The sequence below is a fragment of the Acomys russatus genome, chromosome 1, assembly GCF_903995435.1.
Source record: "Acomys russatus chromosome 1, mAcoRus1.1, whole genome shotgun sequence".
Lineage (NCBI taxonomy): Eukaryota > Metazoa > Chordata > Mammalia > Rodentia > Muridae > Acomys > Acomys russatus.
Genome location: NC_067137.1, coordinates 103,274,363 through 103,282,906, shown reverse-complemented (window position 1 = coordinate 103,282,906; position 8,544 = coordinate 103,274,363).

The window sequence follows — 8,544 nt, the reverse complement described above, 5'->3', positions numbered from 1 at the left end:
TTGACATTTAGGTTATAGCTGTGCAGAGATATTAGTCTGGGTTCATAAAGTTGGAATTTTTGTTGAGCTATACAATGAATAATATAAGAAAATGGCCAAATACACTGAATCAAATATTGTCAAGACAACAAAATAATATCTTAGTCATTTAATTAAAGTGAAGTACAAACCAATACGTGATAAAAGAATTACTTGTAGCTGAGAACGGTGACTATATATATGGGCCTTGTCCTCAGCTATGCTTTGGGAATTGTCTTTTTTTTTTTTTATATCAGTTCATCACAAGCATAAGTGTAATTCTACAGCAACAATAGCTTATATGTTGCTGCTAAGTTTACTCTTCACCCTCAAGGGGTGTTGGTCAGCAATTTATTTTTTATTTTTCTTTTCTTCTCAGACACTATCCACGCAGACATATATCATTCCAAAATGCTGTTGAGGTTTTGTATTTCTTGTTTTCTTAGCTGTATATCCTCTATACAATCTGTTTTAGTGCCTCTGATAAACATCTTTGAATTGAGCCCCCTTCTGATGTTCTATCTGTATGCACATTGCAACAGCAAAAGAAAAAACTCTATTAGATTATTTAGTTTATTTTTCATAGTCACATCCTTAACATGTAGTACAAATTGTGGGACACATTTATTGAGAATATTGAACCATCATTTGTTTCATATTTGTTCCTAGTTGAATGAAGGTAAGTAATGGTATAGAAATGGATGATAGTTTCCTACTTGCATATGTAAAATTCATTGGGAAGTACTGGATATTATTGAATTAAAGTCAGATAATTTTCAATCATTTGTAAGATTTTTTAACAGGCTGTTTCTCAATGAATGTATTAAGGAGAGGTAACTTGACGCTACATTACTGAATGGAATGCTTTACTATGTCACAGGTTTTTCTCTAGGATTTTTTTATTAATTTATTCACATTACATCTAAATTGTTATCCCATCCCTTGTATCCTCCCATTCCTCCCTCCCTCCCATTTTCCCCTTACTCCTTTCCCCTATGACTATGACAGAGGGGATTACCTCCCCCTGTATATGCTCATAGGGTATCAAGTCTCTTCTTGGTAGCCTGTTATCCTTCCTCTGAGTGCCGCCTAGGCCTCCCCATCCAGGGGACGTGGTCTCTAGGTTTTTCCGTTTTAATTGCATAGAACAAAAGAGCTTATTATGCAGTGAGAAATCTTGCATTTTCTATTTCTACAAAGAAAAACTGTAATCATTTTTCAAACAATATTTGTTTCAGTCATTGTCATTTTCTCTTAAAGATTCTAGAGGCCTGCTGGGATAAGGTATGTGTAACTGTTGTCTGTAAATGAAACATTCCATCAGATATAGTAGAGGGGGGAACTATAAAACTTTTGAATTAAAGAAATCTACTAAGCTCAGAAAACTTGTGGAGACAACAAAAGTTTTAGAACCCTTTCTAAGGTTTTATTTAAGTAGCACCCAATAACATGGAAAACAATCCTCTGGGTTGAACTGCCTGTACAGATATCTCCAGTGATACAACTTTCATGAGTCTCATCTCATGCCTGGGTAGGATATTTGGTGATGAAGTTTTCTTGGAGTAACCCACATACATAACATACATAACATCTCATACATAACATAACATACATAACATAACATACATAACATAACATCTCAAATAACCTTTTGTAAATAATCCTAATGATTTTGCTAGAATTTCCCTTTTTTCATCTGTTATTCATTCCTTGCCTGGGATGAATAGATGTTAAATCACATAGTCTCAAGGATAGATACTTAACAGTGGGCAAATTTGCAGGTTAATTTCAAGGCTACACGGATAGACAGTTTTGTTTTTAAAGTCTAAGATAGGAAGAAATCAATGATTATGGGTGTGAACCAGATGAGAAAGATGCATGTTGACAAACAGTATTCTGGGGGAAGTTGATAACTCTGGTGTACATGGGGGGGGGGCGTATTACTAGCATAGTTTTCTGCCTACAAGAATAGATTAACACTGAAAGCCTCTTTATCCACATCTAATTTCACTTTTTTTTCTTTCCTTTTCCCATAAGACTGGGTTTCTCCGTGAAATCCTGGCTATCCTGAGCTTAAAAACTACTAGGCTGAACTTGAACTGAGAGACCCTTCTGCCTCTGCCTCTCAAGTGCTGGGATAAAAGGTGTGTGCACCATGCCCAAATTAACTTTCTAGCAATGAGCAGTCTAGGCAGTATTTGCTGTACTTCTCCAAATAGATGGCAAAAGAAAACAACAAGAAGCATTACAGGTAGTACTTACTAATTTAGGTAAGTCTTTAATATTGTTCGTTTCTTACATTTACCATTAGTTCTTTTTTTTTGTTTTGCTTTTTAGAACACCAGTGGAAAGCAAACAAAGCAAATATACTCCATTCATAAATGAGAACACTTGAAAGCTGTCCCAGCAGAACCCCCCCAAAAAATCAATAACAGACCACACATCTCTGTCCTCCTCTGCTACTATTCTGCTACATTATCCATTTTAACCATGACTTCAAAAAAAGTAACCAGGGTTTCTAATATCTCCAAGGTCAATATCAGCAAAATACTAACCAAATTTAAACACAAGCAAGTGTTCATTAATCTGAGTGCTTACACTACTTTAACCGAAATCTGTTGTTTCTTTCAGTTATACTCTGCTTTATTAAACATACCTTCTTTTTATGTAAATGTCTTAAGAAAATTGAAGTCAGAGGGAAAAAATTAGGAAAAATAGAAAAAGAGTGCTTAGATAGAGGAAATTAGTGCCGGCATTATGATAGATACTTAGCATTTTGCTAAGATGTACAAGCAAAAATAATTTTATGAAAATATCTATTTAGATAGTTTTATCTGACTATCTAAGATAATTTAAAGTGGTGCCCAAAAAAACATCTATTTAGTAAATAGTTGAGATTATTGTTATATATAATATGATATATAATTGATCTCTAATCTATTTTCTAAACATGCACATTAATAAATATTAATTGATTTATGCAAGTATATAAACTAAAAATAAGAGAATTTGTTTTTTAAATTAAAATTATAAATATTTAAATATATTTATTTTACATGACATATTTGTATAGTTCAACAACCTTGGGGTTTGCCAACTATTATCATCCCTGCTGCAGAAATGAGTGTGGTTTAACTTGAAGTAAATGCCACACAAATAGACATGTGATCACATGTAATGATGAGCACACCTTTCATTCCTTAGCATTATTACTTACTACTTTTGTCTCATATAGAAAATTGTTTTCAACAAAATATATTGAATCTGTGTAGCGCTCATATCTTGCTTTGTATGTAGTGTGTGTATGTGGATATGTGTGGTGTAGCAGCTTTTTTTAAAAAAAATTAAAACATTCCATTCAATACAATATATAGACAACTCATGATAGCTTTGAAAAGTCCCTGAAACAGACTAGATTCACTAGGCCTCTCTATCCCAGAGTAAACAAGGCAAACTTCAAAGAAAGACTCTCAGACAATCTAAGAAGCAAAGATCTCTCAGTCCAGACCAGTAGTCTAGAAGGAACAGAAAACAACAAGGCTGCCTGAAGGTGTTTAGACCAACTGAGTCACTGGGCATGTTGAGTTGCTTACAGGCTGTGCATTATGCTTCTGGGTCCTACCTAGGTTTTGTGAGCTCTCATGGTGCATGTGAACATGTTTGGGTGCACTTTTGTGATGTAGCTGTCTTTGAATCATTTCTGCTCCAGTAGGTAACTCATTCCCATGTAATTAAGTCCAGTGAAATTCATTGGTTCACAAAGTTGAATTTTGGTTCCATTTTAGTCTTCCACAGGCTCCATGTCTCAGGTGAATAGACAGTGTTGTGTGTCATCTGGAAAAATTTTATCATACACAGTGTGTTTTCTATGTGTGTACATGTTTGTGTGTATGAGAGTTGGAATGTAAGTGACACTATGCCTACAAGGAAGTCAGAGGTCTTCACTGTCTACCTCACTTTAGACTGTTTCTTTTATTTGTTGCTGTAGATACAAGGCTAATTGTGCCACAAGTTTCTGGGGATTCTCCTATTTCTAATTCTCGTTTTACCATAGGAATATTGGGATTACAAACACAGGCTGCCATATTTTGGTTTACACAAATGGGACCTGGGACTCTTAACTCAGATCCTTCCAGCTGTACAACAAGTGTTGTATTGACTTAGCCATCTTAATCAACATTGCTCTTATCGGTATTACAACAACAATGCAATGTTCTAAGAAGAGCATATTACAAAGACTTGGCAAGTATAACCATAGTGGGACTCAGTCACGCTATATTTCTACAGAAAAGCTCTCTCTCTCTCTCTCTCTCTCTCTCTCTCTCTCTCTCTCTCTCTCTCTCTCTCTCTCTCTCTCTCTCTCTCTCTCTCTCTCTCTCTCTCTCTCTCTCTCTCTCTCTCTGTCCTTTCTCTGTCTCTCTCTTTCTCTTCATTTCTCCCTCCCTCCTCTTTGGATGTACAGGCATACACACTTCCACGTGTGTCTAGTATAGGCAAACTGATTACCAAGCATTTTACTACATGCAATATGATGTTCATTGTATTGTTTACTTCTACATCCTAAGAGTTTTTTATAAATATTCTTATTGTTGTAGTGCTTACTTTTCGATAAGTGTGAGTTGTTGGAGAAATAAAGTCTAAAGTACACAGTTGATCTATTTTATGTCAAATGTTAAATTTTTCATGTGATAGATTTAAAATTAAAAATCAGTTCTTAAAAGTTCTTATCAAAAGAGAATATTTGATTATTTATCACCAGGAACTTTATTGATAATTCAACTCATTTATAAATAAATATAATAAGTATATATTCTATGTAATAATTTTAAACCTTTTTCATTGCCCAAACCAAGCTTGTCACGATACTAATGACAATAATTGAACCAGTGAATGTCTTCACAAATTTAATACAGTCAGCTCATCTACCCTTATATTTGAGAACTGGCCCATCTGGCTTTCTAGTTAATATCTGTAGCCCCCAATGAATGTCCATGAAAACATCCCATCTATGTAAAAAGGACCTGAAGAAATGAGAGTTTCTAGTACTCATGAAAAATACAAGAAGCTCACCATACAAGGAATATTTTATATATTTTTATTATGTTTCTTTTTTTAACATTTATATTTATATTATTACACATGAGTAAAATAAACTACTTACAGCAGGAAGAACCACAAGACAATCAGGAATTATATAAACATTATATTCATAGTGATTTGGCTATTTGTATTGGCAAACATGAAGTAAACATGTTTCCAACTTCTTGGGTCTAAATTTCTGAATGGAGATTAATATTTATCATATCTCATCTCTATTAACTTAAAACATCTATATTGATCTAAAAACATCTTAACCCCTAACCTACTAAGCTTAATTGAAAGAGTAAACTATCTGGTCTTCAACCCCATGAGAGACTTAAGAAGGAATAAAACTTAATTACCTGAGTGAACCTGGAGTGCAGGTTAGCAGCTTCCAAAATTCAAAAATGAGTGAGACAGTTTACTGCATGAATGGTCACTTATCACTCTCTATAACATTAGAGCATCGTCTTTAGCCTTATGACCCAATATGACAGACATATTTTTGAGGCAGGAACTATCACTGCCAAGACAGGGTAAGCAAGTGCTCAATAGTTCAAACAAATGATTTACTTCAAATGTTGCATTAGGAATGGATTCATAGGAGCTTAGACATATCTCAACACTATGGTACATTATTGGATTTTTAACTAACTTACATATTCCTCAGTGGATAAGAAATAATGATCAGACAAGATTATGAACATTCAGGATGTTATACCCATAGACTGAGAACACCCTTCAATGGCAAGTTTCCAAGAAATAAACAAAAGAAATACTTTGTATACTAACAGCCCAAACATAGGCAGGAAATTTAAAAAGTCACCTCTGCTTTTCCTGAAATACCTCATTTTGTCATTAGATCCCACTTTTTGTTTTCCTCATTACACCAGGGCTGATAACCTGGTCTACTGTATCAGGCACTGTTCATCCTGTACTTGCACAGTGGGTCTGGAATCCATTCAGAAGGCATTTGGTTCTTTTCTTCCAACCATGAACTCATTTTTACACAGATGCACACACACAGCTCAGGTTCCAAATGGACAACTTTTTTTTTAGAATTATTCATTCAGAATCTTAATACCCTATGCTACCACAAACATTTATTCACTCTTTTTTTTTCAATAAAAAATTTACTTATTTACTTATTTAAATAAAAGATACTCCATGTGCTTCCCTCCTGCATTCATACTAGAAAAGGCAGACATGTAAATCCGTGTCTTCTTATTCAAAGGACAGAGGAGCAAAATTTTTGTTAATTGTATGATTAAACATTATTTGTGATTCATGAATGGAGTCAACCCTCATTCTGAACAACAAAATGAAGACTCCCACTAAGCAAGAGTGGAACAGGGGTCCTTACTTTTTATTATTAACTTATGTACTTACTCCCTATACATCCGATCTCTCCTCCCAGTCCCGCCCTCATTCTTTCTTCTCCCAATAACCCATCCCTTACTCCTCAGAAAAGAAGAGCTCACCCCTGACTCCAGCACATGAAGTCACATCAGGACTCAGAGCATCCTCTTCCCCTATGTCCTGGCAAGGCACCCCAGTCAGAGGGTCGTGATCAAAACCTGGTTACTTGACTCTGTTGGTCTTCCTGTGGAGCTCCTGTCTTTTCAGGTCCTTTTGTTTTTTCTCCCACTCTTCCACAATTCTCCCTGTTCTCTGACCAACAGTTTCCATCCACTGTTGGGAGGAGCCTACCAGAGGACAGCTATATTAGGCTCCTGTCTGTAAGCATAGCTGAGTATCATTATTAGTGTCAGGGGTTGGCTCTCTTCCATGGGCTTGATCTCAGGTTGGTCCAGAAATTGGTTGGACATTCTATGCCTAAAAAATGTGCAGGGATAAAGATAGAGCAGAGGTTTTTTTTTTTTTTTTTCTTTTCATTCTGTTGTTTAAGATCATAGATTACCTTTATAATATCTAATGTTTAAAATTTTCTAAATTATGTAAGAGTTTGGTCACTAAATTTGGACCATTTTATAGTTTTGTGGAGCATTAGCTAATTATCATAGATAAATAGAAATATATCCGGGGAGATTATACAAATGATTGATACCATATGAGCAAGAGAAAACATGTGTTCTAAAATCTGTGTATGAATATATTATTAAATGATGAAAGGAGTTGAGGAATTAACTTACATTAATGCATTAAAGTGGTTCAGATTATTTTAAGTACTTCAATTCATGGCAGCAATTCAAGTTTCAGAAGCAAATTTCACACTCACATTAGCTGCAATTTTTATTCTAATCTTAAGGTAGTTTGTGCTTAGGCTGTTCCAATTTGGGTTTTTCTTTTAAAATTGTCTTAGGAAGATAAATTAACTATTGAATTTATTTTGATAGCATATATGATTAAATAGCATTATTACAAACACCATAATTACAAGTTAGGCCTAACTTGGGATAATTAGTACAAATTTTCCCTTGGACATGAGAGGAAAAAAATTGTTGGGTTAAAATGAAAGAACTGGGCTATAAGTACTGTTTTGGAGCCTCACTGTAGTAAGATTACGGTACCCAACAATCTTGCTGAAACATGGTTGGCTCTTCATTGCAGGCTGTGCTTCTTTGGATCTGTTTAAGATGTGGATTTCTGAGACTATAATGAGTTAACTGTGAAATGTAATGATCTTTATATCTCTGAAGTGGCATCTTTGGCTTCTTTCCCTGACTCTGTCTTGACAGATAATGAATAAGTGTTAATTCTAAGATATCTTCCATAAATACAGAGGAAGAAATATAGAAAACTCTTTAAGTCTTTATCTGTGTTTTAATTTCTCTTCATAGGTCACAGAACTGATGTGTAGTCTTGTGAAGTAGTCTGTTAAATTTTTATTTATATTTTATGTAAGTCTGATGATTATCAAGGACAGGATAAGAGTATAGGTATAATTTCATTTCATCCTAATCATGTATTTTCACTGGAAAAATTCAGTTAAAAGCTTATGTTCACTTCACATCATTTTCATAGTATTTATGTTCCTTAAGCCATTATCAGATTCAGTTTATATAATGTGATGATAAAAATAATTTATATTTTTATTTAATGCACAAGAATTCTCTAGTTCAGACAGATGTACTTCAGATATGTGTTTGTGTGCGTGCATGTGTGTGTGTGTGTGTGTGTGTGTGTGTGTGTGTGTGTGTGTGTGTACTTTCAGTTTATCAATTGAAGCTGAGAAAGAAAGAGAAAGAGAAAGAGAATAAGGAAAGACAGTCTGCAATCTGACAGGATTATAGATCAGTGGTACAGAAAAATCTTCAAAGCCCACATCTGCTGTTTCTAAGGAAAGACTTAGATGCAGGAATCTTTGTAATATACTCAGAAGAATTTCTCGGAATTTTTATAAATGTAAACCTTAAAAGGTACACTTTTATTTTTTTTATTGTCCATTTCTTGTTAGCACAAACTTATTGTATATAGTAAGAATTT